This window comes from Meriones unguiculatus, chromosome 3, assembly GCF_030254825.1.
Source record: "Meriones unguiculatus strain TT.TT164.6M chromosome 3, Bangor_MerUng_6.1, whole genome shotgun sequence".
In the NCBI taxonomy this organism is placed as follows: domain Eukaryota; kingdom Metazoa; phylum Chordata; class Mammalia; order Rodentia; family Muridae; genus Meriones; species Meriones unguiculatus.
The window spans coordinates 132,302,177-132,330,015 of NC_083351.1; the positions used below are offsets into that span (position 1 = coordinate 132,302,177).

General features: G+C 44.3%; 1 long non-coding RNA gene across 1 annotated transcript in view; it reads left to right on the forward strand.

The window, feature by feature from the left end:
- Nucleotides 1-24,465, forward strand: part of LOC132652793 (uncharacterized) — a 40,442-nt gene extending 15,977 nt beyond the window's left edge. The window contains exons 5-6 of the long non-coding RNA XR_009590351.1: nt 22,049-22,124; nt 24,409-24,465. This is a non-coding gene — a long non-coding RNA (uncharacterized LOC132652793). The remainder of the gene's footprint in view (nt 1-22,048; nt 22,125-24,408) is intronic.
- Nucleotides 24,466-27,839: the final 3,374 nt, after the last annotated feature.

Below are 27,839 nucleotides of genomic sequence, written 5' to 3' on the forward strand. Positions count from 1 at the left end.
ACTCATGTAAATTTCTTACATTATTCTCAAAGAGCAAGAGAAAAAGCCATTGCCCAGAAGTCAGGAGCCAAGTTTGGATGGAGTTTGTCTCTTATGAGTTGAACAATGCTGTCTCTAAGGCTAACAGCTTCCCATGTCTCTCCTATTCACCAGGCATACCCTTGTATGTGCAGAAAGCTACTCTGAACTGTAGTGAAAGTTTTGGGTTCTTTAAAAGCTCAGTTGTGTTATGTAAATATGTTTTTGTTTTAATCCCAAGTATGGGATATGGGACTGCCTTAGTTCATCCACAGCTGATAATTGGCTAATTGGCTAGTGCAGCTCAGAGAGGGGCGTGGTCTTTGCCAGCTGCAGTTAGTGGGATTCTGAGGACTTGGAAGGAGTATAAACACCAGAGGCAGGAGAGAGCCAGGAACTCCAAGAAAGAAAATGGCCCCTGCTCCCCGTGCTATTGCTCGTTCATCCTTCTGCTGTGTTTGCTGTGACTGGTTTAGCTGGGACTGCTAGATATGCTGAAGACTGAGATTGGTATTGCCCCAAGGATCCTAACCATCTGGAAGTAGATAAAGAAACCTATGCCCTTTTCCTCACTAACTTTCTTTCTCTCCTACCTGGTGCTGGTGTGTTGAAAGGTATTAGAAATGATAAGGGGTGGAGGAGTGAGGTAGAGGTATAAGAAAGTATAAGAGATGCCAACAAAATAGTTTAAAAATAGACACCACTGAACTCTATCGAGAATCTACCCTGCATTTGCACTACTTGTCCTGTAGAATACACCAAGGACCCACCTATGGAGTAAAGAGGCCACAGACTCAGAGACTTGCACGTATGCATCTATGCTTAAGAGCTCACCTCAGCTCTTTATAGGAAATGCATTCAGATAAACAAAAGCAAGAAAACTCTTGCCGATGTAAAATCAAACTTGGTTGAAAGCAAATGTTTCAGAAAGATTTGCCTGTGGTGGAAACCCATGTGCCAATAAGTGATTAGCTGACTACTTTACTGGTATCACCATTGCCCATGGACTTATTTGGAAACACGTCAACAACTTTTACAGAACACAGGATTTGATCTTAGTCCACGTGAACACAACACCCTGTGCAGAAAAACTCTCAGACTTTAGTGTGTCTGTGGAAACAGAGACTTGCTAATGAAATGGCTACTCAGCAAAGGACAGGGAGAAGTAAGAGAATTCAGGAAGGAGCAGTATGTTATCCTAGAGACAAGAGGCCCTTGGTGCTGAAAATGAAATTTTCTTCTTGAAATCCTCCTCCCCCACTGCGGAATCTGTGCTGCCTAATATGTCTGAGCAGAGCCTAAGTTGGAAAGCAAAGAAAAAAAATTTTCCGCTCACAGTTCCCATCTTTCAACCTTATTTCCATTTTTTCATCTGGCACAGCCTACCCTGGATCTGAGTCTTGGGTCCACATCCATCTGGGGGAATCATTTGGCCAAAATAGGAAGGTTAACAAATCAATTGTTCCCAGATACTTTACATTGCATTATATGTGGCAGTTCCACCCACAGTTTGGGAAATTTTTATGAAGAATCCAGTAAAATAAAGATTCAAACCTCACAGCCATGTTGAAGACATTAATTTATACCGATGACTGTTTCTATTCCCTTGTTTATACCATCTGACCACTCCATCTCACCATAATCCATTTGGAAGGTTAAAGGGAAGTGTTATCTTGTTGGCAGAGTCCTGCCCAAGAGTGCCTTGCATAATACTTTTATTCAAGAGAAGAGTGTGTCTTACTTACCCGTATCTTTCTGTATGACCTGTGGAGCTTTGTGGGGGTAGGTGAGCAGAAGCCACTGACTAGCACAGAAGAGGCCATTAGTGTAGCCACCCAGGGCCACAGTGCTGTCCTGTGTGTGAGTCACCACAGTTGGTGTGAGTGAGGCTTGACATAGTCACTTTACTATCTGAAGTTTGAGGCCTGGACAGTAGATGGGTGTGCCTCCCATATCACAGAGGACCACAGCTGTCCTGCAGCTCATATTACGTGGTAAACAAAAATCACTTCTATTAAAATAAGTGTGAATGGGGATAGAGAGATGGTTCCATCAACATCCATACTTACTGTTTGCCATGTAATCATGAGGACCCAAGTCTGGATTCCCATCACCCATACAAAATCCAGGCATGGCTGTAGAGTAGAGAAAGGCAGATTCTTAAAGCTCCCCTTTTTCCCGTCCCTCCCTCACCATGCCAGCCAGTCTAGACAAACTGAAGAGCCAGTGTTGACGTCTAGCCTCCTAATTCATACACACATTTTCCAGGATGGCTTGCAGGTACGGCCAGAACTCCACAGACTGTGAGATCTGGCTGAAAACTTCAGTCTGTCACAGGGGAACATTTTGCTTTGGAAGAACCCTTGGTTTCCAAAAGAAAATGAAGAATTTGAGCCAGACCATTGCTAAAGTCCTTGAAAACTCTTGTTCAAGTAATAAGCTCATTGAAAATAGAATTTCTGCTCTAAAATCAAGGCTTAAAAGCAGTAGAAGTGGATGCCTGGTGCCTGCTCAACAGAATATAAGACACCTACATTTAAAGTGGAGTGGAGAATGACCTTGGCACGACAGATCCATGTGGCTCTGACCATACAACTGCTCTACCCGACTTGGTGGATATTAAGATGATGAGGAGGTACCATCAAAAGAATTTCCAGGCTTCCTGACAGACAACTTCAGACAGAAAGAAGACTGGAGTTGCTCCTGGGCTTCTGTCTGACAAGCAAGCACAACACAGCCTTTTTTGAGAGAGACTTTAGGTTCTTGGATAGAGCTGACTATGGCAATATAACACAGAAAAATCTCATTTTGATAAATGATTAATTTAGTCCATGAAAAACAGAAGGAATTTGGAAGTTTGACTTGCAAATATTAGAGTGGGATGGAAGTAGACAGTGATAAATGAGCAGTACCCCAGGCCGTAACAAGAATTGTGCCTTCTCTAATGGCTTCCCGTGCTGCTGAGATGGGGTGGGGGCAGGTGCCATTGAAAACAACGTTCTTGTCCAAATGTGCATGGTTCCTGTGAGATCCCCCAGGGAGCCATGCTTGGCAAACTGACTGGGCCTCACTGCATTCAGTGGGGGTCAGCGGAGAATCTGCCCCATGCAGCTTGGGAAGGAGTGGGGTGTTGCTCTTTATAGGACAGACTCTGACATGGGCCAGAGCCAAAGATGAGGGTCCAACTAGACAATTTATTCCCAGAGACTCTAGTGGGGAGAAATATGCAGGTAAAGTTTTGACACACTACATTCTCATAAAACCACCTACACGTAAGTTGAAAGCACCCGAGCTAAAAGCAAGTGCTTAGGTCATCAGCACCGTGCTCTGTGGGCAGATGAATGATTTTGGAGACACCCGTGCAGCTCACACCCATGCAGCTCACTTTGCCTCCTCCACAGCAGGAGTGGGAGGGTGAGCACAGATCTCTGTAGATTCTCTGGAAAAGTGAGTGGATTTAGCTTACAGCTGGAAAACTCACTGTCTCCCTTTTTCCATCCATCTGAGTATTTCAGCCAGGTGGAATGTCTATACCGGGTCTGGGAGGAATGCCTGCGGGGCCCATCCTCCTTTGGTGTGCTGCAGTTCAGTGCTTGAATGATAGAGCATGAGAGAAGGGACACAGAAAACTCACCTTGGATAGGAATAAACTAAAAGAAGAAAGGGATGTTTGCATATCCAAAGTATCTTTTAACAATAAGTAGAAATTTCCCATTGAAGACCCAAGGGACAGTGGAGGAGCATGAACAAAGGAAAGACAGTTAGGTGCCAGTTAGGACGCCTGGACAGAAAGCAGCAGTGTTCTGTGTAATCTGATGTAGACATTCATGCTGTTTGTTGCCTTGTCTGTCTGTCTGTCCACCACCCCCTTTCCCTTTCATTGGTAAGAACATTCTGAGTGTCTCACAGAAAAGCTCCTTCACAGCTCTAACCCTTTGGGGTTTACACAGGCTCTACCTTACTTGGGGCTTCAAAGATGACCCCTGAAACACACCTGCTACTTCTAAAAATCCAATCTTTTTTGACATTAGGAATAGGGACCTGCCATGTGGATTACACAGAACAGGTGACACTAGCTGCTGAAGCATCTCTCCCTCCAGTGCCATTTCATCTGTTCTTGACTGACTGTTCTTCAGATGGTGACCAGGATGGAGTTCCTTTTCCTTAACTCCTCTGTCTTGCTGAAGGGACTCATCACACGAGTAAACCTAGACACGCAGGACCTAAGATGGCAGTTTAGCTGAATGTCTTGGGAAAATAAAACAGTGTGGGGATTCCATGACACTGAAGGGTTCTGACATATCCAGGCTCAAATAATCAGGACCTCTGCACACAAACTGTGTTTTCACTTCTAGCTAGTACTAGAGTGAAGGTTTTGGTAGGGGACCAAGCATGGAGGTGGGGCAGTGGAGTGGAGTGGAAGTGGGGGAACACTGATAGCTCAGCAACTGTGTCTGGAGTTTTGCTAACCTCTGGCCACTGTGTGGAAGAGCCCATCTGAGGAAGAAGGCAACACAGAAGCCATAGCAGAGAGGGGAGATGGCTTTTCAGACTCAGGTAAGGCTAGCAAGTCACCTACAGTACAGAATTAAGAAAGAAAGGCTACAATCCGGGCCAAGCCCTCAGACTTTGCTACCCCTAATTATATACCCAGTTTGCCTACACCTTAACCCATCTGAGACAGACAAATTCTTGGAAGTATTGTTTCAACTCTGGATCTACAATCTGTGCCAGGCTCTGGAATATTCAGTCCTGTAAAGCAATGAGCACATTTCCATCTTGACTCGACTTCGTCCCTCATGCCTGTGAAATTCTGGTGAATCTGTGTGAGTGTCGTGGTGACTTCTGGAAGTATTTGATCACAGGTGGCAGCACCAATATGAAGTCTACCCTGACTTCTCTTGCTTGTTTCTTACTGGGGACTGACTGGGAGAGCCATCTCATCTTTGTGTAGATTTCTCTTTATGTGGGGAATGTTAATCTTGCCTTCAGGATTCATTCTCTAAATCAAAACAACTCTAAGACCACACAATGTCTTTGGGCTTCCAGGTCTTAGCCCAAATAATTTGAGGCTGGCCCTGAAAGCAAAGGCCTCTCTGTAGTTTTTCTGGTCCCTCTAGGACTAATAAAAACTGGAAATCTTTCAACAGGAAAATACACTCAAGTTTTAGCCTTGAGTCTTAAGAAATGAAGCAAAATGAGTGTTTTCTTACAAGGACTAGATTTGAGGGAGGGAAAAAGAAACCAAAGAACTGTCCACAGCCTGCTTGGAGCATGGCCAGTGTTGCCCCCACAGGTGGCCCCAATTGCGGTGGTGGACCCTGGAAAGTGAGAGAGAACCCACTGTCACCATACATTACCTTCTCACTGATTGCCACTCCCAGCATTCCTGCCTGACCAGCTGTGAGGAGGACTTGGCCTTTGTGAAGGTCATAGAAGGGTCAAGGTTTCCATCAAAGTAACAATGGCTGCAATGAGCAGAGAAAGGACAGTAGGCCAGCTCAGGCTTACTCCGGAAGACAAAGGCCTCACAGCCAGGGAACACAGCACAGGGGAGACTGCTTTCATGATAAAATTCTTCTAACATTGAACAGATTTCTCTCGAATAGTGTGAGACATGTTGCCTTCTTCTTCCAAATGCCAAAATTTCTTCCTGTCAATGTGTCTTAATATCTAAGAGAAAGAAAACAGACATTTGCCTTAAAGCTATGGACAAGCATTCTCCCCCCACCCTCTCCCCACCGTCTCAGGAATTCTAATTTATCTTATCTCCTCAGACAGACTGCCAGGAAAAAATGTCAGACTTAGTTTAAGAAGCCAGGTCATTTGAGTTCATATAGGAGATAGGGCAAATTTTGTTTTGCCTTTTCACCCTCAATTTTGGTTACAAATTGTCCTACACAATTAAGAGGCCATTTTCTTTGGTCACCAAATAGTCTCTCAACAGATGTGAGAATCACCCATAGGCCTGGGTCCACTGTCTTAGAGAAAATTCCGGCAATTCAGGTCTCACTTTATCCTTCAATAAGATGAAAGCAAAGCCTTGCCAGGCCTTGGGAACCATGTTGTTATGTTGTTTCGTAGATTTACAACTTTTATAAATTACCACTGTTGTGTACTTTTTGCCTTCAAGTTTCCTTGAATAGAAGCCCACTCATCCTAGGCTGCTTTTGCACCCATTGCAGTTGAATCACCTTGCTCCATGCAGACTCTTTTGTCTGCAGAGGCACCTTCAAAGGCTTTGTGCTCTGCATCATTTTTAATCATTATAATTCACCCAGGGAATATTATGTTTTAAGGAAGAGGTAAGGAGCAGTTTATATACTTAAATATATATGTTCAGAATATAAGTCCTTCCACACATATAGATCCTGTCTCATTAGTCTCAGCATTTGCTTTGACTTATGTCTTCTTCATTTTACCCCAAACACTGCTTGTGTCAATGGAGCGTATCTGCTTTCTAGAAGTGATCAGGGCTCGGACAAGGAGACAAGGAAGGGATAGGAGGCTCTTTTGGGGTGGCATAGCAACAGTTTGTATTGGTGAACAAAAATCCCTAACCATTTTTCAAGGTACTTTGGACAGATAGTGTTTATCTTGCTTATAATAACTTTCCTCCTTCTTTTCAAAGACCCTTGTTGTTAATTCATTCCTTTGTCTACTGATCAGTTTATCAAATATTTACTAAATTCTTACTATGAGTCAGAGCCTTTCTAGGCACATGGGATAAACTGTTGAGCTAAATCAGCAGACTTAGCTGCTGTCAGCCTCGGGTGCTTATATCTTTCCCCTGAAATCTCACATGCTCTGACGTACCAATCCTGACACAGTAACACTATCTATAAACTGACTAAATAGTCTAATATGTGGTGTTCTAACTATGTCATATGCTAGACTTACAGTATTATGGTTAAACATACAGCTTTGGAGCTTTGTATTTAAAAGTAAATTTTCACCTCAGTGAGCCACTAGCTTGAGCAAAGACTTAAAAATCTACAAGCTTCCTTTTACTCATTTGCAAAAAAGCAAAAATCCCTCCTCCATTCACAGAATTAGCATGAAGACTGCATGAGCTATTCATGGACAGTACTTAATTCTGCATTTGGTATATGGGAAACATTTATTATAATCTAGTCATTACAGAATACAAAACGCTATAGATGTCCTTATTGTGGGTATGATGACATATGCAGGACTGGATACTCATAAATGTTCAAAGCCTTAGAGACTAAGAACAGTTTCCATGAGAAACTCTAGGCTGTGTAACTTCATAGAGAATAGTAAGTATCACCATGGGACTATATATGACATGAGAAACAAGACTGAGTCCAACAGGAACTATATAATTCCCTTACGGGGCATGTCTCAGGGACACAGCAACCCCTGGTAGGCCCTGCTTCTTAAAACTTCTGTCACCTCAATCCTGCCACACTGGTGGCCAAGCTCCCTCATGCCTGCAAACCATATCCATGTGATAGCAGCAGGCATGAAGACTTAAGTAGATCTTCAAAGCTGCTTCTAACTGAAACCATCCCTTCTCCAGCAGACAGGCCACAAGTCATGGACAGCCACTCTTGTTCTCTCTCTCTCTCTCTCTCTATATATATATATATATATATATATCCCATTCTTTTATACTCAGTCTTATGGGAAAATGTTGGCCATTGTGTTGGAGGGCCAGCCTCAAAAAGGAGAAGAACATTCAGAAATATTTGCATGGAGGTAGTAGAAAAGGACACAAAAATTTACTAGTTTGATGTTTATCAAACTATTTCTACTTCAATTGATTTGAAGTATATATATTTAAAACCTGTTGTGTTTTAAAAAGATGTTAGGGAAATATGTAAAGAAGATAAATTCTATTTTGATTATTATTGCAGGAGTGCAGGCAGTGGCCAGATGGCCAGATGGAATTCCATCTCCTTATTCATTCTCCAGGTGAGACAGAGCAAGTTCTTCAGTGTCTCTGGGATGCTGTTCCATTCAGTGAAGGACCTCCAACATCTGTGCTTTTGATACAGCATAAGTGATAATAATATCATAACCATGTGCCAAGCAAAGGGAAAGAAATAAACAGCACAAACCAGGTATATAAATGCAGAGGGGAGATAGAAAAACCACCACATTGGGCATTATGACATGCTGTAGAAATGGCAGCCAGATTGGAAGACCAAGCAAAAGTTACAACATTAAATCAGGTTCTTACAGCATCTAGTGGAAAAGGAAGGGGAAACGAGGCAGAAATAGCCAGTATTGGGATTCCCAAAAGTGAGTCCTGAGTAGATCAGGGTGCGCTCTTCACTAATGAGCTTCTGGTTTTCTATTCCCACAGGCACAAACACCAGGGAATAAACGATAGTATCCTCTACTGGAAATGGCTCACCTCCTAATGATTCTCAAGGGTGTAATGTGTTCAACACGCCAATCTGTGTATTGCTCTCCTTTGCTTTGTCACAGGGCTGGGGGAGCAGGATATGAAATCTTAGAGACATGCTAAATAAATGCTTGGGTCTAAGGAAAGGTCTCATTCCCAGAGTGCACTTTTCACACTTGAAACCAGTACATGGCAATTGACCAATATAGTTTGTATTAAAGATGGCTTTTGTCTGCTCATCACATGTATTTGATAGTATTTTTGCAAGCATTTTGGGAACGTGCCAGCCCAACTACCTGCATTTCACTACCAGCAAGTACAGGACCAAATGTGTAACAAAGAAGTGTTCTAGTTCTGGGTGCAGAAATTACTGGCTTCCCTGTGCTTCTAGAGCAGATTTGCTAATATTGAAATTGTTTGGTTTATCTTCAAACAAACAGTGCAGTTTGATAAAATGATCAAACAATTCACCATCAAAATGAAAGCTTCCTAGAGCAAGGGAGATGGCCCCGTGGTTGAAGTGCTTGTTTCACTTCATGAAGACTAAAGTCTCAGGCTTGGCAGCCCACCTGTAATGCCAGCACATGGAGGGAAGCAGCGGGGCATGATGGGAGCAAGGTGGCTAACCAGACTCACTGTGTCAGTGAGCTTTGGGTTCAGCTGAGAGACACTGCCTTGGTGCAAAAGATGTAAAGTGAAGGAGGAAGAGGGCTGCATCAACCTTGGCCTCGCATGCATGTGCATGGCTCTGTTGGAATGTTCAGAGAGTTGTGCACTCAAACCACACACACACACACACACACACACAGACACACACACGATGGAAAGAAAATAAACAGAAAAAAAAACTAACACTTTTGTCAAGCACCTGATAACTATGAAATAAAATAAAACAAGATACCTTGAAATTAGTATCATTTTTCATTATACTCATTTGTTTGAAATTTCACCACATAGCCATAACTGCAATCAAATTTTAGAAATATATAGCATAAAATAAGCCCTGAAAGTACCTTTTTCCACAGTTAATTTTAGTATTGATTAAATTCAAACTGAGTTAATTTATCCTGAACAAAATGTCTTCCATTCCTCTATTGTTCCAATGGCGGTTCATTCAGCTTTACTTTCATCTGTATTTCATTTGAGAATGTATTTTGATTTTCCATTTGTAGAAGCCCCTCCAGCCTAAGGAAATAAGCTTGGGCTTATGTCCCTTTGTCTTTAATAAATGTTATAAACAAAGCTGAGTTCAGTCAGAACTGGTGGGTGTTTCTCCTTCTACAAGAATTTAATTTACCCAAGCTGGATGAACAGGGACTGCCAGAAGCCTAACCATGCTTGGTCATGGTCTAGGTATTGTGCATGAAACACGTGGTTTTTCTGAACCTGCATACCCTGTCTCTAAAGTAGAGCTGGTATCCTCCCCACTACCCAACCCCTAGAAGGCAACAGAAGGCATTTTCTTGATGCCGGTCGCTTGCCACCCTGTTTCTGGTTAGGAAGGGTTCTCCTTAAAGGCACTAGGGTGAAAACCATTTCCCTCCTGTTTCCCTCCCCATCTTGCTGGGGAATCCAGTCCTCCTTGCCATCTAACAGCCTGGTGTAACAGTGAGCCAGATTGCTAGTAAAAATATAAATTTCAAAATCGTGAGGAGTTTCAGTTTTTCCACCATTGCAGAAAAATATGTGAGGTGATAGGTATAACTAATTATCCTGATTTAAGCATTCTACAAAGCATTCTACAAAGCGCATGTGTGAAACATAACGTTATACACAGCAGATCTTTGTAATTCTTCTGTCAATTGAAGCGTGAGTCAGGTTTTTACCATCCAAGAAGACTTAAGCTTCCCAGCAGTGGGACTCGGGTGGCCCAGCAGAATGAGATGTTGGCAGATGCACTTTAAACAACAAGGCTCAGTGCCAGGAAAGTTATTAAAGTCTTCGGCGTTCTCCTCCATCCTCTCCAGGCTTCTTCCCTCTTCTCCCCTGCCTTCTTCTCCTTCCTCTCCTCTTCTATTTCTGGAGTTTGAATTTATAATTTAATAGCATTGCTGTAAAGAGCAGGTTCTCCAGAGCCTCTCAGAGGAGAATGTGAGTGAGCTTCTTCCCTGAGCTACTCACTGCCTTAGCCAGGACAGGTGGGTGACACCCTGCTCTGTCGTGGTGACATATCTGCAGCCTCAGTCCAGGCAGGATAGAGTTTGCCTCCAGCCACCAGGCTACCCAGCAAGTACCCCATGGTGACACTCCCCTGGGATACCAGACCTGGCTCTTGTGTCATTCATGCTAAGGACAGCTGCTGTGAGACATAATGTGCAGGGGCTAGGCAGGACACAGATCCAGAAGATGGAAAATGAAAGCAATGGATATGTCACCAAGAGCTAGGAGAATGCATGAGCTGGATCTCAAGCCTCTGCCCTTGACACCTGCTTCAATGAATGCATCAACTTCATTTAAAAAAAGGCACAGAGCCAAAGAACAGATTATTAATATATAAAGATGCTGCCACAGGTGTGACAGAAGACCCAGAGCAATTGTGCTTGTCATAGTCCTATGACATGACTCTTCTTAATTAAGCTATCCCATAGACATGCCTGTTTCCAAGTTTATTTCGCCTAAGGTAAGCTTGCTTCTTCCGGTGACGAATTCAGATAATCGATAATTCACTGAAGATGTGAAAAGGCATGCATTTGATACAAGAAGTTAGAAAGGTTCAAGGAGGGATTTGGTGGCAGAAGTTAACACCTACATGGATTGCCCCAGAGCCAAAGCGTGTTTCTCCTCCACCTGATAAACACTAGACATGTACCAATCAATTAGCTAACTGAAGTTCTAGTGCCTCGTGATACCTGCTCTTCATGGTCAACTTAACTGGCTTTAGAATCACCATAGAAACACAATTCTAGGTGTGTCTGGGAAGATGTTTCCAGGAAGGTTTAAGAGCGCTCAGAGCCTGTCACACCAGACTTACTGCCCAGACACCTCACAAGACTCTATTCAATCACATTCACCTCAGTTTCTCTCACGAATAACATTGGCATTGTAAAAATAGAAAACTTTGAAGGATGTTGAGAGATGGTGCAGGCAAAATTGTCAGTAAAGGGCCTAGCTTGCTGTCAGTGGGTGTATGTGTTGTCCTGTTATATCTAGTCCGACAGCTGGAAGGAAGGCTGGAGCAATGTGTAAGGTATGGATTCGTGTATGAGGTAATCTTCTTACATACAGCTCAGGGAAGACCTGGGTTCTGACTACTACACCTACATCCTCACTGAGGCTGCCCTAAGGACTGTCCTCCCTCTGATAGCAGGGTATCCCTTGATTTGCCCCATTCAGACTATGTGGCTCTGTGTGTGTGTGTTTGTGTGTGTGTGTGTGTGTGTGTGTGTATGCGTGCATGCACACACACGCGCGCATGGAAAGATCAAGTCCCCTTTGTCCAGATGCCAGAAAATTAACTGAAATTAATTGTAGGTGCTATTTCTAACTCTCCTTTATTTGGGGTTCCTAAAGCCTCTACCTCCCTTTTATCAACCCTATATAGGAGAGAAAGAAAGTTAGATGGGAAATGGGATGCAGAATTCTTTACTTCTTCCAACTGGGTAGGGTGTTGGATTCTTTTGGCAACAATATTAGTCTCAGTCATCAGGATATCCAGCAGTCCACGTAACCAGCAAACAAGCAAACACAGCAAGCAGTCTTCTTTCTTCAAAGCATTATGGAAGCATTCTCTCTGCCCATCCCCTCCAAGCTGCTGTGCCTTCTCTCTCTGGACTCTGGCTTTATACCCTCTCAAGAGTCCTCAAAATTAAACTAACTGCAGCTGGCAAAGACCACACCCCTGCATGAGGCAATTATCAGCTGTAGATAAACTGAAGGACATTAAAACAAAAACATATTTACATACCTGAATTTTTAAAAAAACCAAAACTTCCATTACAATTAACAGAGCAACCCAACTTACAGAGAATGATAAACTTCTACATTATCAAGCTTACAAGTTACTTCTCTGTTTTACAAGCCTCAGCCATAGGTACTAAAGTTGTGCCTATAACTCTAAACTCTAAACCTGAATCTCTCTTCCCCCTCCCATGCTCCCTCCTTTATTCCCTCTCCTTCTCTCTCCTTATATTTTTCTCCCTCTCTCACTGAAGTGAATTACTTTCAGGAGTTTTGAAACGGTGTTTGGAAATAAATGATACCGAGAAAAAGTTTTTCTTGTATGCCATTTGTTGCTGAGTTCATGTCCAACTTGGTTGGGAATCTCACTTAAAATGAGATTCAAGACAATTCTTAACGTACAGTGGCTGACTCCAGACTCTAGAGTTCCTGAAGGAGCCCACACCTGTGTTTGTTTTCATTCTCATCCAAAAGAGTTCAGCTCCTCCTTCAAGACCACAAGGCACAGGAGAGAATAAGTCAGGAGGGGAGGGAGGAGCGCCGCCAACAGGCTGCAGTGCAGAGTGCAGTGAGGTCTGTGCTTGAGTCCGGTCTTCCCACAGCCCCTTTTCCACCTGAGATGCAGTAAGCATAGACTGGGCACACTGCTTGGTTCGTTTCTACTCTGTGGAAAAATAAGCAAACCTTCGTTTTTTCAGTCACTTTGTTTCTCTTTTGAATATCCGCTATCCGTGGGCACCTTGGACATAAAGCATCCATTTGGTGAGCTCTGACAAGAAGGGAAAACTGGGGCGACCACTGAGAGAAGACAGATGAAGGAAGGGAGAACTCTGGCATTGGCTTATCCGATGGGTATCACGAACACTCGGTGTTCCAGACAAGATCCGGGCAGATGGGGTCCCTTCCCACCGGGGCATTCATAGTTATGGGAGAGCTGGAGGTAAACAGCCTTTGGGGAACGCAGTGTGGGAGCTAATATGTGGAAACAGCCAAACAGAGAGCAACTGGCATTATTTGGCACCCTGGTTCTCTTACATCCATCACCACACCCTGATAATCGGGGGTTCCTTCCCTGTCCTCATCAGTATAGTGTCACAGCTCTGCTCAGAGGTCTCTGGTGACATGCGGATGAATCAGTTTGTAGAAGCATGAAGTTTGGTTTACAAATTTAAATGGTAGCAAGTAATTTTTATGACTGCCACTTTGATTGAGAAATATAAAACTCTTCAATAGAGTTTTCAATAGTTCCAAACACCACAGGCCAACCCCACAATACTGGGAACAGCACCGTGGAAGAACAGGCTCTGGGGAATCCTGGCCTCTGTGGGAATGCGAGATTGAAAGAGGCAGGCTAGAACAATCCCAAATAGAGCTACCAACCTCCTCATTCAGAGCCAAAACTGGAATTTCATCTTTGTTTCTAACAGTCCTTCATTTGCCAGAATTTTATTGCTATTAAACTTGTTCTGGGCAGGGTGGGTGGACATCGTGTCTTCTAAGAGAAATGAGAGAGTCCCTTTGCTTCAAATGAATTTTTAAAATCAATTAAAGCTGATGTAGAGAAGCCTTCATTAACAGCTCATCTTTTAGAGTTTGTGAATTCCTCTGAGTTACTGATAAATTGAATTAACTCAAGGGAGAGGGACTGTGGAATTAGAATTGTTGCCACAGTTAAAAAGTGCCCCACACACACAAAAAAATAGACCTGGCTTTACTCCACATGTATTTATTCTTTATCCTTCCTATCTGTCTCAGCCATTACACATAAAGACACAAACAACTTGTTACTGCTGGCCATTACATTGGCACTTAGATCACCTTGATCAAGCTGGACAGACTTGGGTGGCAATTAAAATATCCCAGGAGCTGGGGAGATGTCTCAATGTGTCAAGCCCTGGCTACACAAGCATGTGGATTTGAGTTCCCAGAACCAACCTAAAAACTGGGTGAGCACCTGCAGCTTCAGTGCTTGGATATAAAGGTGGGCAGATTCCAGTGTCTCTGCCTCAGTCTAGCTCAACTAGAGACGTTTCAGGACTGTTCCCGCCAAGGAGCAGCTTGCTCTAGGTTATCTCCCCTTATAAACTTACTGCTCACTAGGAGCAGAATAGGGTAATGGGTGGATTGGTGTAGACAAGTCCTTGATGGTCCCTTGAGAAGTCAAGGGTGTGCCACACACTGCCAGACTCATTGCCAGGTACAAGAAGCTAAACTGTCTCGGCTCTTTTCCCCTCAACAAAGCGAAACCCAGGATTTTAAGTTCACGGGACAAGACTCACCATATTCCTCTGAGTCGAGGCTTCCGTCTGCTTCCACACTGTGCCATCCTTGTACCAATTCCACTGTGTTCCCACCACCTTTTGTTTCTCTCTGTGGCCCAACACGGATCTGTCTCCATTTCTTAAGTTATGGTGGCAAATACTTTGTACCAATGATTCCAAAATCATAATTTTGAACGTAAAACCTAAAAACGCAGAATACTCACTTTCAGCTACTCTGGGCATTTCCATAATTTACTTTTTTTTTTTACCTCAGATGCTGGTGAAGGCTCAGGTCTTGTTCGCCAGCTCTCAAGAGGACTTCCACACTTCACCATCATATGATGAACAACCTCCACAAAGGTGGCACTCTTGTGTCCTTGTCCTACTGGCAATCACACTTTTTTACGTCACAGTGTGCCCTTAGTTCTTTGGGATCATTCTTACAACTCTTTGGATTTGGGCTGCCCTGACCCCCACCCATCCTTTCTTTGTGTCATAAATTCTAAGAGTATGCCTGCCAGGGGGCAAATGCACCCTTGGCTTAGGTATAGGCTATAATTAATCTTGGGTCTAAAGAATAACCCCAGTCCTTGTTTGCAGCCATGATCTATGGGGGTAGAACCCCTGGATGGAGGCAGAGAATTGAATTTCATTATCCTCACAGGAACTTTTGAATTTCCTGGTCTTCATTTTTAACAGAGGATGTACAAACTTTACTTCAATTGCCTCCTGCTTTCCCCAAATGAGATTCCTGGAGGTGTCCCCATCCTTGAAGTGACAACCCCCACCTCCCATGCTGACTCAGGCCCCTCTGATCCTTGTTCTTCTCACCTTTCACATTTCTTCTGCCTTGACGTCTCTGCCAACTCCTGTCACGGCCCACTTTGTGCTACTATAACAAAACGCTGGATGTCAGGTGGGGTATAAAAGACCAGATTTATTTAGTCTGTGATTCTGGAGCTGGGAAGTTCAAACAGCATGATGTCTCTTGAGAACCACCCTAATTGTACTGAAATACGGCAGAGATATATGGGCATGGCCATGAAGGGATGGGGTAAGGAATATTGGGTGGCCTTGTTTAACAATCTGCTTTCACAAGAGGTCTTTCTGATTCTGCATTAATAGCTACCTAGGGTGGAGACCTCATGATCTAATGACTTCCCTACGGCCTCATCTCTTAAAGAGTCTACTACATCTAGGGCTGAGGAGATGGCTCAGTGGATAAGGGTTTTCTAAGTTCAGATCCCCAGTACCCATGTAAAAATTCAGTCATGATGACATCCACTGGTGATGCCAATGATAGCAAGGTGGGGGCAGAGGCAAGAGAAGCAGAGCTTCCTAGCAAGCTAGCCTGGCCCACTTGGTAAAGTTTCAGATCTACGAGAAATTTCATATCTATGAGAGAACTCAAACAAGATAAGGAAGGTGCACCTGAGGAAGGACACTTGTAATTCTCCTTTGACCTAACATGCACTCCCACTCTCACACATGAACACTTTATTCCCCACATCTGCACCTGAAGGTAGTCTCTCTCTCTCTCTCTCTCTCTCTCTCTCTCTCTCTCTCTCTCTCTCTTTCTCTCTCTCCCCTCTCCCACTATGACTACACTGGCGATCAAGGTTCCAGCCCACAAGCTCTTAGTAGACACATCCATAGCACCCCAAATCCATATGGAAATTGAAGAGAGCCAGACAGAGCTAAAATGAGCAGGGAACAGACAGAAGCATTTCATCAAGCAGCAGGATAGAAAAGAATGAGGCCATAAAGAGATGAAAATTCCCAGTCAATATGCTCAAAGGCTTCGTGATAAATTCCCTGGAGCTGTAACTACCCATATGGAATTGAAAGTTCTCCTACTGATGTCACTCACTCTCTCATGGTAGTAATCCTTACTGAGGTCTGTGCTTCTAGACAAAATCTTTGAGGATGTGAGCTGATCCTGAGAATTTCCCCAACCTGGGGTTTTGACTTCAGTACACTTGCTTAAGCCCTCTGGGACAGCTGTGGGGCCATCCAACTGGGAAGTGGAAAGTGAATATTTCACATGACAGGGTTATCTGAACCCGAGCAACTGTGGCTTATGATGACAATTCTGGTATTTTGGTTTCCTTTTTTTAATGCAGAAATATTATAAGAATGTGTTTTTGTTTTAATCCCAGGTGTGGGGATATGGGATTGCTTCAAAGTAGCTGACTATGATTTCCCTCATGCTCTAGCAGAGGCATGGCTTTGCCAGCTGCAGATGGTTTCTGCAATTGTGTGGTATTTGGAATTCTGGAAACTTTTCAGGGGATATATAAATGCTAGATCCCTGATAGGTGGGGTTGGTGGTTGTTGGTTATTCAGAGAAGATTGGTTGTGGTTTGTTAGTAGTCATGCTCAAAGAAGAAACAAGAAAGAAATTTGATTCAAGGACTCTCTCTCCCCCCTCTTTCTTTCTCTCCTATCTAGTGATAGAGGGTGAAAGCAGAGAAGTGAGGATAGAGGGTGAGAAAAAGAGGAACCCATAAAGTAGCAATGACAAGCTATGGTGGTCCTCAAATATGAGACCCTCATATGAGCAGACAGACACGTTAAAGTTCCCTGAAAGAGAGAATGAAGGGGAGTGTTGCCAACCATCCAGAGATTCCAGCCTTTCATCTCTCACCAGATTGCACACAGTCCTGCCCGGCTACCCACATGGGGCAGGGTGCAGGGTAGAGTATTTAGAAGACAGAAGGCACTAAAGGGAGCAGTCACCTATACAGCTTTCAGAAAAGTGTCACCCATGTAGGCAGGGCTTTGCAGTGATGTTTGGGGCCCACCCACATTCCTTGTTCCAGAAAGAGTCAATGCAAGACTTGCCCAAGACAGAGTTGGGCTCCATGTTTTCTCTATAACAGGACAAGCTTGACTCCCACTACCCCGGCAGCCTAGACGGAAGCTATGTGCCATTCACCATTTCTTTCCAGAATGAAGAGAATAGCTTTTTGTACCCTCTTGTTGTTTGGCTATTTTGCATTTATCTTACTTAAAGGATAAATTTTGAGTTGAGTCATTTTTGATGATCTTTCTAGCTGATTTGTTATTATTCTAACATTCTGCTCTTTAACAGGGAAATCACCAAACACCTTTTAAAATCATGTATGTAAGACATGGAGTGTTTTATAAAGAGAGTAAAATGTGAAATGATGGTGTTTAGAATCAGTGGACTGTAGGTATATAAGCTCAAAATGTTTGTTGCTTTTAGCATTTTTTTGACAAAGAATATAAGTACCCACACAGGGAAACTCACAACCTTCCTCCTCCTGTCAATTCTCCATGTTCCCCACCTGAAGGAAAACTGCTCAGCTTCCTAAGCTGAGTGTGTGCATCATCATTTGCTATTAATTTTTGCTTGAAGCTGTATTTGTGGGGCTATGCTACAGCCAGGTTTGAGCTTCTTAGGTTTCAGCTGTACGAGCTAAAACAAGGGCACAAGGTTCCTCTTCCACCCTCGCACCCTGTCCCCTAATCCAAGGCTTTGAACACACTGGTTTGCCTCAGGTTCCCATGGATTTTTCTGGCTCCAAAATTCTGTAAGTGTAGGACTGTGAGAAACCTTTCCAGAGTGGTCTTTTCCACCAGCTTATTTTATTGCACTTATTAGACATTTGCTCTTTTTTTTTTTTAAGTATGTTTCAGTTTGGATTTTCAAACATTCCTTTAAGCTCGGTCATTCCCAAATCCTGTGAAATTTTGTTCTGCTTCTGCCCCTCCCCCATACTTCTCCCCCTTGTGTTTTCCTCATAATAACAGCCAGTCAGCATCAGCACCAACCCCCTCAGCTGACTTTTATATGAAAGTGTCCCAGGCTGGGAACATTGAAGAATGGGACACTGACTTTCAAAGAGAGTCCCCTGCCCCATTCCAAGGACACATGTCTTAATTTCTTGCCCAAGCAGCCTCAGATGTGGGCCAGAGGGAGCTACAAGTAACGGTGTCTCTTCCTCTCTTCTTTGCGTCTCTTCTTTCTCCACGTCTCCTGTTACCTTCTCTGTCTCTCAGTAAAAATGATCTGCCACCCAGCGTAAGCCATCTAGGAAACTGATTTTGAAATGGGATCCTTCCTGATCAAGAAACATTTTTTTTTTCCTAGTATCAATTTCTGCCAGTAATCAAGTTCAACAGCGACCACCTTGACTCACATTACTTGGGCCACAGCCTTCTGCACAAAACTGATCAAGAAGCAGGGTAGGAGGTGGGTGACCAGCAGTCAGTGCTGAGCCAGCCAGGGCCTCAACCAGTCATCCTAGCGTTTTGTCCCTTCCTCACTGTCTTCTTACTACGTAGCCCAGGCTGGCCACAAACTCTCTTGGAAGTTCCTGACTATGGTAGCTGTAATTATTGATTATCTTCTGGATTGAAAACGGGAACCTAACAGAATGGAAATATCAAAAGCTATAAAGAACCCCACACTTACTTCACCATTCTTATATTTTGGGGTGTGAGCCTGGCCTTTAACGGCTGAGCCATCTCTCCAGCCCTACGTCACCATTCTTAAGGACAGTGGCCTTTGGTGATTCCTTGTAATGGGAGCTCTGGCATTAGATCCCAGGACTGTATCCCATTCCACCTGCTCTGAGAGATGGCTGGCTTTATGCTCATGCAATTGCTATCATTATCACCCATGAATGCACGTGTGCATGTGTGGGTGTTCCAGTGTTGGGGGGTGAAAGACAATGGTGTCTCTACTGCTTTCCACCTTATTGCCTTAAGACAGAATCTCTCTTTGAGCCAAAAAGTTGCTTTGGGGGCACACCGGCCAGCCAGGAAGTGCTCTTGACTTGCTGGGCATTACTCCCAGAGCTGAGGTTACAGGCATCAGGCATATACAGCCATGCTCAGCCTTTTATGAAAGTGCTGCAAATTTGAACTACAGTCCTCATGCTTGCAGAGAGAATGCTCTTACCCATTGAGCCATCTCCCCAGCCCCAAGCCCACTTTATTCTGAGTTATGTCAGCTATTTGAACACTCGTGAGTGACCTGCAAACACGCACACCCAGGAGTCAGCTAGGAAGAATGCACGTGGGTGTGCAGCTGTTAACCAGAGCAATGCACTTCCAGCATTTATGGCTACTTTCCTGAAAGAGAACGTGGGATGCACTTTCTTTTTTGGTTCCTTTCTTGGAAGTCTCTTTCCACTGCTCCTGACTCTCCTCAACTGCTGATATGAGCGGAGTGATTGGCAGACAAACCTCAAAGGAGAGCTTTGACATGCTTTTGTTGTGTAGTTGTGATAAGTAATCTTTTGTGAATTTCCTGTTTGTTATCATGGCACTTCAAGTGTGTGTGTGTGTGTGTGTGTGTGTGTGTGTGTGTATAAGTGTATCTGTGAATGTGTCTCTGTGTGTAGATGTGTTGTATATATATTGTGTGTGTTCTGTGTATGTTGTATGAATTTTGTGTATGTGCGGTGTCTCTTTTAGGTGTGCGCTCTATGTATTCAGGGGTATGTCCATCCACACATGTGTTTGAAGGTCAAACCTTTGACCTTCAAATCAGAAATTCTGCCTCAATCACTTCTCCATCTTATATTATTAAATGAATTAAATTTGTTCTTTGGCAATTTCATACCTGGATGGAATGCACTCCGATCACTCTCACCCCCTCTTCTCTCTCTCCTTCCACTGTTAACTTCCAGCCTCCTCTCTACAGGTGCCTTTCCCACATTCAACGCCTGCTCTGCGACCCGCTGAGTTTACTCGGTCTGTGCAGCTGTGGCTGGGTCTCTCCACCAGACCCTGGCAGGATTACCTGCAAAGACAGTGTTGCTCGTTGGCAAACTCTGGAAGGGAGACCAATGCCTTCAGCAGTGAGACCGCCCACCTCTTTTTCTGAGACAGAGTCTCCTCAGCAATTGCCATTTTGGTCAGACTGGCTGGCCAGCAGGCCCTCAGGACATGTCTGTGACTGGTCCCCAGTGCTAGGCTTACAGGCATGCCAGGCTTGGCTTTTTATGTGGGCACTGGGATTGAAGTTTACCCGTCGAGTTGTTCCCTAAATGTCAGGTCCAAACTCACACAGTTAAAGTGTCTACCTTGCTGTTTAATACATTTGATTCAACTTCTGATCGCTGGACTGGACCTGATTTGTTGGAATTTAACTAACTCTTAATTCATATTTTCATGGGGAGGGAGAATGTCAGAGCAAAATAGCCTACAGTTGAAAAGACTTAGTGAATCTTTTCTTTAATTATGGTAAGTTAGCCAGTGGTTTATTACTCAGTAAAAAGTTTTCTAATGTTATAAGAACCTTAGACCGCTTCTGGTTAATTGTCAACACAGGAATTTTTAGCATCACCTACTTCTCTTCTCCCAACATTTTTTTCTCCATTTGTTTGACCTTGTTAGTGATGATTCTGAGCATCACATCTATGTGTAGCATTATGTGAACATACAGCCAGTGGTGTGAAGGCAACACAGCTCTGAGACAGGACTCTTGTTACAAACAGGGAAACATCTGGGGGACTCTGGGAATTCCGCCGGTCCTGACCTGGGAATTGCTTATCTTTGTTTCTGATTTGCTTATACATTTTCACAGTTCAGCCCCAAATATTGACTAAACCATTGTTTCCCAACCTTGCTAGACTTCCAGCATCATCAAGGGCCACTTGCTGCATTTGCAGAACTGGGCGGTGGAGCAGGCTTCCAGAGGACTGGCTTGGAAATCTATGTGGGGTTTCTTTGGTCTTTGTTTTTCTCTGTCTCTGTCTATCTGTCTCTCTCTCTCTCTGTCTCTCTCTCTCTCTCTGTCTCTCTGTCTCTCTCTCTCTCTCTCTCTCTCTCTGTGTGTGTGTGTGTGTGTGTGTGTGTGCGTGTGTGTGTTCCTATGAGAGTATGGGTATATACACATGTGTGTAGAGCTCAAAGGACAACCTTGGCTGTCATCTCACCTTCCACCTTACTTGGGACAGGGTTCCTTGTTGTTTGTTATTACATATGTCACAGCTGCTTGTAAGCATCTGTGGACTCCCTTGCTCTGACTCCCATTTGCCACTAAGAAGCACCTGCTATTTCTGTGTCTAGGATAACAGACATCATCTACCTCTGTGTCTGGGATAACAGACACCTGCTCCCTCACCAGCTTTATGAAGGGTCTGATGTGTGAACTTAAGGCCCTCACACTTGCTCAGAACTGCTTTACCTCCAGAGCCTTCTGCCCAGCTGAGATCTCTGTTTTTAAGGGTACGGGTGGCCCTCATGATCCCTGGATGAAGACACTGGCTCTGGTGACGTGACCTAAAAGCATGGGTCCAGGTGGGAGTTCTGAGGTCCAGGGCTGATGTGCAAGAGAACCTGATGCCTGAATCCACATCTGCATACCCTAGTGGTATCATTCACAGGCTTAGTGTCCATCAAAATATGAACTTCCAATCATCTACCTTGTGACAGAAGACTCTCTGTCAGTAGATCTGTGTGTCTAGAGGACTGTGAATATCCTCATCAGAGACCAATGGCCTACAATGTCTCTCTTCAGAGCAAGTGTGACAAGCTGGTGCCATGACATCCTTGGAGCAGGAGAAACACCTTGTTGATGACATTTGGTTGCACTGGTATGTAGAGGAATTTTAATCCAGTAACACGGCTACTCTGTCTGGAATACAGGCACACCTTTAATCCCAGGAAGCAGAGGCAAGCAGAGCTCTAAATTCAAGACCAGACTGGTACAGAACAGGTTTTAGGCAAAGAAAAGTTTAGGTTCAGGCATGGTAGTACACAGAAGACAGAGGCAGGCAGATCTCTGAGTTCTAGGCTGTTCAGTTGATTCACTGAGTTGAGAGGCAGTACAGTGGAGCTGAGTTTGGAGCAATTCAGTCCGTGGAATTCAGAGGCAGTTTTACCAGGAGAGTTTTATGGAAACAGATGGAAAAGAGAACAAGCTAGACACAGGTGAAGACAGAATGAGCCAGAGGATGAGAAGGAGCCAGAAGATTAGAACAGATTGTTGGAGTTAGTTCGAAGTCAAGCAGAGCAATTCAGTCAGAAGCTGAGAGAAGCCAGTTTGAATCAGTCAGCTTAGAGAGGAGTTTGAGCCAGAACAGCTGAGTTGAACCAGCCAGCCAGAGTTCAGAAAGAGCCTGAAAAGGTGAGCTTATTCAGCAGTCTCAGAGGCTGAAAACATTCTAGGCCTAGGTTAGGTTATATGGAAGCTAGAAGCTTGAAGGACTAGGCCTACATTAGCAGACAGAGGCAGTGAGCCTCAAGGCAACAATTACATCAGGCAAACAAAAATTACTTTTTTACTGGTATTCTCAGATGTGTGTGCTGACTCCAAAAGGCAAGCCCTGTGTCCTGCTACCTCTTCTGCTGTCCACAGAACAGCAGCAGCAGAAGCTGGAAGCCTGTTAGCAACACAGATCCTTGGCGCCCACCCTAGACTTTTAGAACCTTCTGAGTCTGCACAAGAGCTTACAGGCTGTGCGCTCACTGCAGACATCCCCAGTTGAACCTCCAGTTGAACAGATGGAGACGCTGCAGACTCGGAGTGGACATTGCTGCTGAGTTTCTTCTCCACACATTTGCTTCTTGCGCTGCAGCTGTGCAAAATTTGCTGTCTACAGAGAAACAAGGGGGGCTTGGAGCTGGCAGGAGCCAATGGAAACTGGTGGGAGCTGGCTTTCCTCAAGTCAGGCATTATATCAGAAAAGCACACAAGCTTTGGGGCCTGCTCTCTTTTTAAAAGAGAAAGAAAAACTTGTTCTTGAAGTTTTCATGGTGTGTTAGTGTCTGGTGAACAAGCAAATACCTTGAAGAACAATTGATGTCCAGTTTTTGTTGTTGTTGTTATTATTGTTGTTTTTTTAATAGTCAGGGCTGGAAAGATGGTTCAGTGGATAAAGTCCTTCCCCTGCAAGTGTTCACATCCTGGAACACTTATAAATGTCAGAGGCAGGGACACTTTCTGTAATCCTATACTGAAGAGCAGAGGCTTCTCCAGAGTAAGCTGGCTAGCCAGACTGGCTGACACTGGTGAGCTCAGGCTTCAGAGAAAGACCCTGTTTCAATGAACATAGTGAAAAGTAATTGAGGAAGACACCCAAAATAGGCCTCCCCACATGCATATACACACACATGCAAACATGAATACACGCATGAACACCACACACATTTTCTTCCCATGACTTTTCTAAAAGAAAGTTAATGACAGATTTCCCACCTGCTCAGCTAACAAAGAAGAGCTCAACATGGGATTCAGTGCAGGGCACAATCAGTCCGTTCAACACCAGGGCAGGGTCAGCACTGACATTTAAGGCTAGCTCAGGGACTCATGAGGAAAATCCACCAAGGAATATCAGCTCTGACTCCTTGTGCACAAGGCTTGGGGAGAGCTGACCTCTCCCCTCCCTGAGGGTCTGTCTTAGGCTTTCAGTTTTTCTAATTAACTATTAACGAGGCGGCCATAATTTATTGAATAGGGCGAGGTAAGCTAGCTGTGCCTGGAGTTGAGTTATGTTTCCTGAGGGAAGAGAAGAGTTAGGAATAAATCACTGCCTCTTTAATTAGTAGCTTTGGCCTGCTTGAAATGACGGCGGGGAGAGAGAAAAAAAAAGGCAAAGAAGCCAGGAGTTTTGTCAGAACCCAGCATGGGCCTCATGCTCTGCTCACTGAGAGATTTATAAAGCTGGGGGTGGGGGGAAGATCTGTGTAGTGACATGAGGGATGCCGTGAAGTGTTCTCATTCTGCTATGTCTCCGGGAAACCCAGAGGCAGGATCTTTGCTTTTGCAAACTAGTTATTGCATTCAAATTGAAATGAACCAGACAGCACTGGAAGAAGTGAGCAGCCATGAGCCATGCACATATCTCCTGATCTTTTAGCTTCATCTTTTTCCCGCAGATCTACTACCAGGGACTTCCTTCAATCCGGCTTTTTCCTACTCACACTCCGTTTGACGTAAGTGCCGCTGAGCACTCTGGGTAGGTGGTCGCTTGTAGACATGCACAGGGCGCCATGCTGATCATCTTTCATTGGGTGCCTACTATAACAGACTGGAAGCTGGGCTAGAGGCCATGAAAATGAGCCTCTGTGGTGGGCTTTGTGGATGATGTCGGAGAAGCAACTCTGATATTTCAGGAGGAAATACACTGAATGAATTATAGAGACTCTAATTTGCCTAGCATAAGGTAGACTCACTGAAACTGACCCTGTTAGAGCACGGATAATACTTCCACAGAACTTCAGCCACATTCTCCCACACTCTAAATTGCTCAAACGAAAGGATCATCCCAGGGTCCTGGTGCTTCTGGGGAGGTGGGGAGCAGATGTGTAACTGGGGTCTCAGAGGTAGCACTGTACAGTTTGAGCCTCTGTCCATGTCCTAATATGTCTTATCTTCCAGAACTCAAACAGCAGAGTGGACCTAAAACTCGATCATCTAAATCTGAATGACCCGCAAACTCATGGCTTACGCTCTCTTGAATATATATGGGATTTTAACAGCAAATACGTTTGCTCCCTCACATTTTGTTCTCCTGAACTTTCTGTCTGGATGCCCCGAAGGGGCAGGCACTGCCTGCAGTTTTCAGGCGGATGCTGTGGATTTTATTAAGCACCAGTGTTTCTGCCCATGATTTGAAGGCTTTGTGAAGGGCAGCTTCAGAGGTGTCCACTCTGACCTTCTACTCCCGGTAGGAAAATGCTGCCCCCAGGTTCAGGACTCAGGGGAAAAGGAATGCCAAACTATTTCTAGAAAACACTCATGGCTTTAACAAATTCACCTCCAGTCCCCATCATTTTCATTTTATTAATAACAGTAGCAAAGCGGGAGACTCTACGAAGCCTTTCGGTGTCTCTGCGGCTTGTGGTTTCCCTTTACTATGATTCTCCTCGCTCGGTCCCAGGTACTTCAGTCTCTTTCCCGTGCCTTGGTGTGGAAAAGAGAGCTGATTTTCTCGCCCCTTGATGAAAGCTGTCCTTGCTCACCTGCTGCCAAGAAGGCAGAGGCAGACTCAGCTGAGGCTGGGCCCTGGGGGGGAGGGAGGCGGGAGGCGGAGGGCTCCAGTGAGCAAGAACAGACCACTAATAAATCGCACAGTCATTACCCTTTATGCATACTTCTTCTAATAGGTGTTGCAGATTCCTGCCTCCTAATAAGGAAAGGAAGTGGGAACACATAAATTCTCTCAAGGGAGTCAGACAGCCCGAAGCCACGTTCAACAGCTGCAATCGTTACCATGAGCACACAAGCAAAACAGGGCTTTAAAGAGCCATCCAGGGCCAGATTCTGGCAAGATTCCCTTGGATCTAGACTGTGTTTTGCATTGCTTCAGTTGAAAAGGAGAGCATTTCTCCTGCCTGCCACATGGGCTGGGCTGGGCAGATTAAATAAACAATGGCATTAATTGATGGAAAAGAGCTTTATTGAATGCATCCCAGCCTTGGTCTTTATCCCATAGATTTGTTTGTTTGCCTGCTGAAATGTTTAGTTGTTTACTTAACTGATCTCTCTCTCTCTCTCTCTCTCTCTCTCTCTCTCTCTCTCTCTCCCTCCACGTGCTCTCATCTCAACAGTTCAAGTTTTGGCACAAGAAAGAAACACTTGGAAATTTTTCTTCCCCGTTGCCGCCATGCCGTGGTCACCTTAATGACACTGAAGGTTGCCCTCTCCACAGGCTTCTTGGTCTTTCAGAATTTGCTTTCCCTGGGACCATCTAAACTTTGCTGGAGATGGACTGCCCCATATGTACATGGTGACTGCAGAGAAGGAATTCAAGGTCCTGTTTAACAAGCTATTACTCTGCCCCCCGCCAAGTGTTATGGGTTTACAGAGAAAATCTGTGAGAATATGTAGGGCCGGAGTTTAAAAGGAACTTAGAAGGCCAAGGCAGCAGGCAAGAATTTGTTTTCTGCTTCAATTTTGACCAGTTTTGGCTTTGTTAATTCTGACTGAGTCTTTCCTAGGAGCTCAGGCCGGTTTTCCACAGTCAGGCCTCCCCATCCCACCTCACAGCTTCGTTTCATCTAGTCTCGCACATGCCAGCACTTGCAAAGTGACCTTGAGAAACAATGTGCACTTCTGAGCTGTTTTATTCTTTGTCTGTTTCAGTATTGTTTTGCCCTGTTTTTCACAAGCAGATGCTGGGATGCTGTAGTGAGGCGCCTGCTCACAGGACCAGCAGAAGCTCTGCATGTTCCCGAGATGGCACGAGGGGCTTTATTTCCTCATTGTTTTGTATGATACCCAAGAGCACCATCAAATGAACGTTCCTCTTCTGTGAAGGGGCCTCCATCCACCCTCAGCTAGAAACTCACTCCAGACAAACAGAAAATCAGGCCTCACCTGGCCTTCTAGCACCCTACTAAGTATTTCCTTTTCTTCCATTTCTCCATTTTGTCTCAAAAAAAAAACAAAACAAGCAAACAAACAAACAAAAGCTATCTGACAGATCTGCACACACCTAAGGTCATTGGACATTTGTGGAAGGAAGATTCAAGCCTGGTGATCTCCACAGAGGTCTAGGAACAGCAAGGGTTCTGTGGCAGCTTCAGAGGGAGCGTACTTCCATTCTAAGCACATGGCTTATGGGAAATCCCAGTCATGTTTCACTAACATGTTAAAGCTGTTCAGGCCTCTGCAGATACAGGTTGGTGGTAAAGCACTTGTCCCGAGTGCACAGGCTCCAACACCACAAGAATAAAGCAGCAAGGTGTGCAGTTAGACTTAGCGCCAGTGTGTTGGGAGAATCTCCCTTTAAAACAGCATGCCACTGGGATCTACTTCTCAGCTATCTGCACATCCTCAATCATATCTCATCTGTCATACTTTACCTAATGTCTGTCTATAATCTGCAATCTATTATCTATCTATTGTCTAGCTATCATAGTCTACCTATGCATGTATCTCTCATTTGTCTACTATCTATCTATCCATTATCTATTATCATTTATCCATCAATCTACCTTCTATTCCTGCACATATACACACACACACACACACACATACACACACTCGAGTCATATGTGCTTTGCATACCCTACTGTTTGAACACTGTCTTCAAATCAAGGTTCTGCAAAAGATCAGCTGCCATCAGTAAAGAAAGGCAAAGTATGGAGACACATCCTTCCAGCGTCCTTGATGTAGCATTAGATGAAATCCAACAGATGAAGGATTTGGCAGTTACAAAGACAGACAGGAAATGCTTTTCCCTTACAATGTGTCTATTATATTTATTTAAACGTACAGAATTTGGCTTTTGTGTATCTCATACAAAGACAGGGAGAAGCCATGTATAAGATTTAATTTGAAAAACAAGTCCCTTTCAATGACC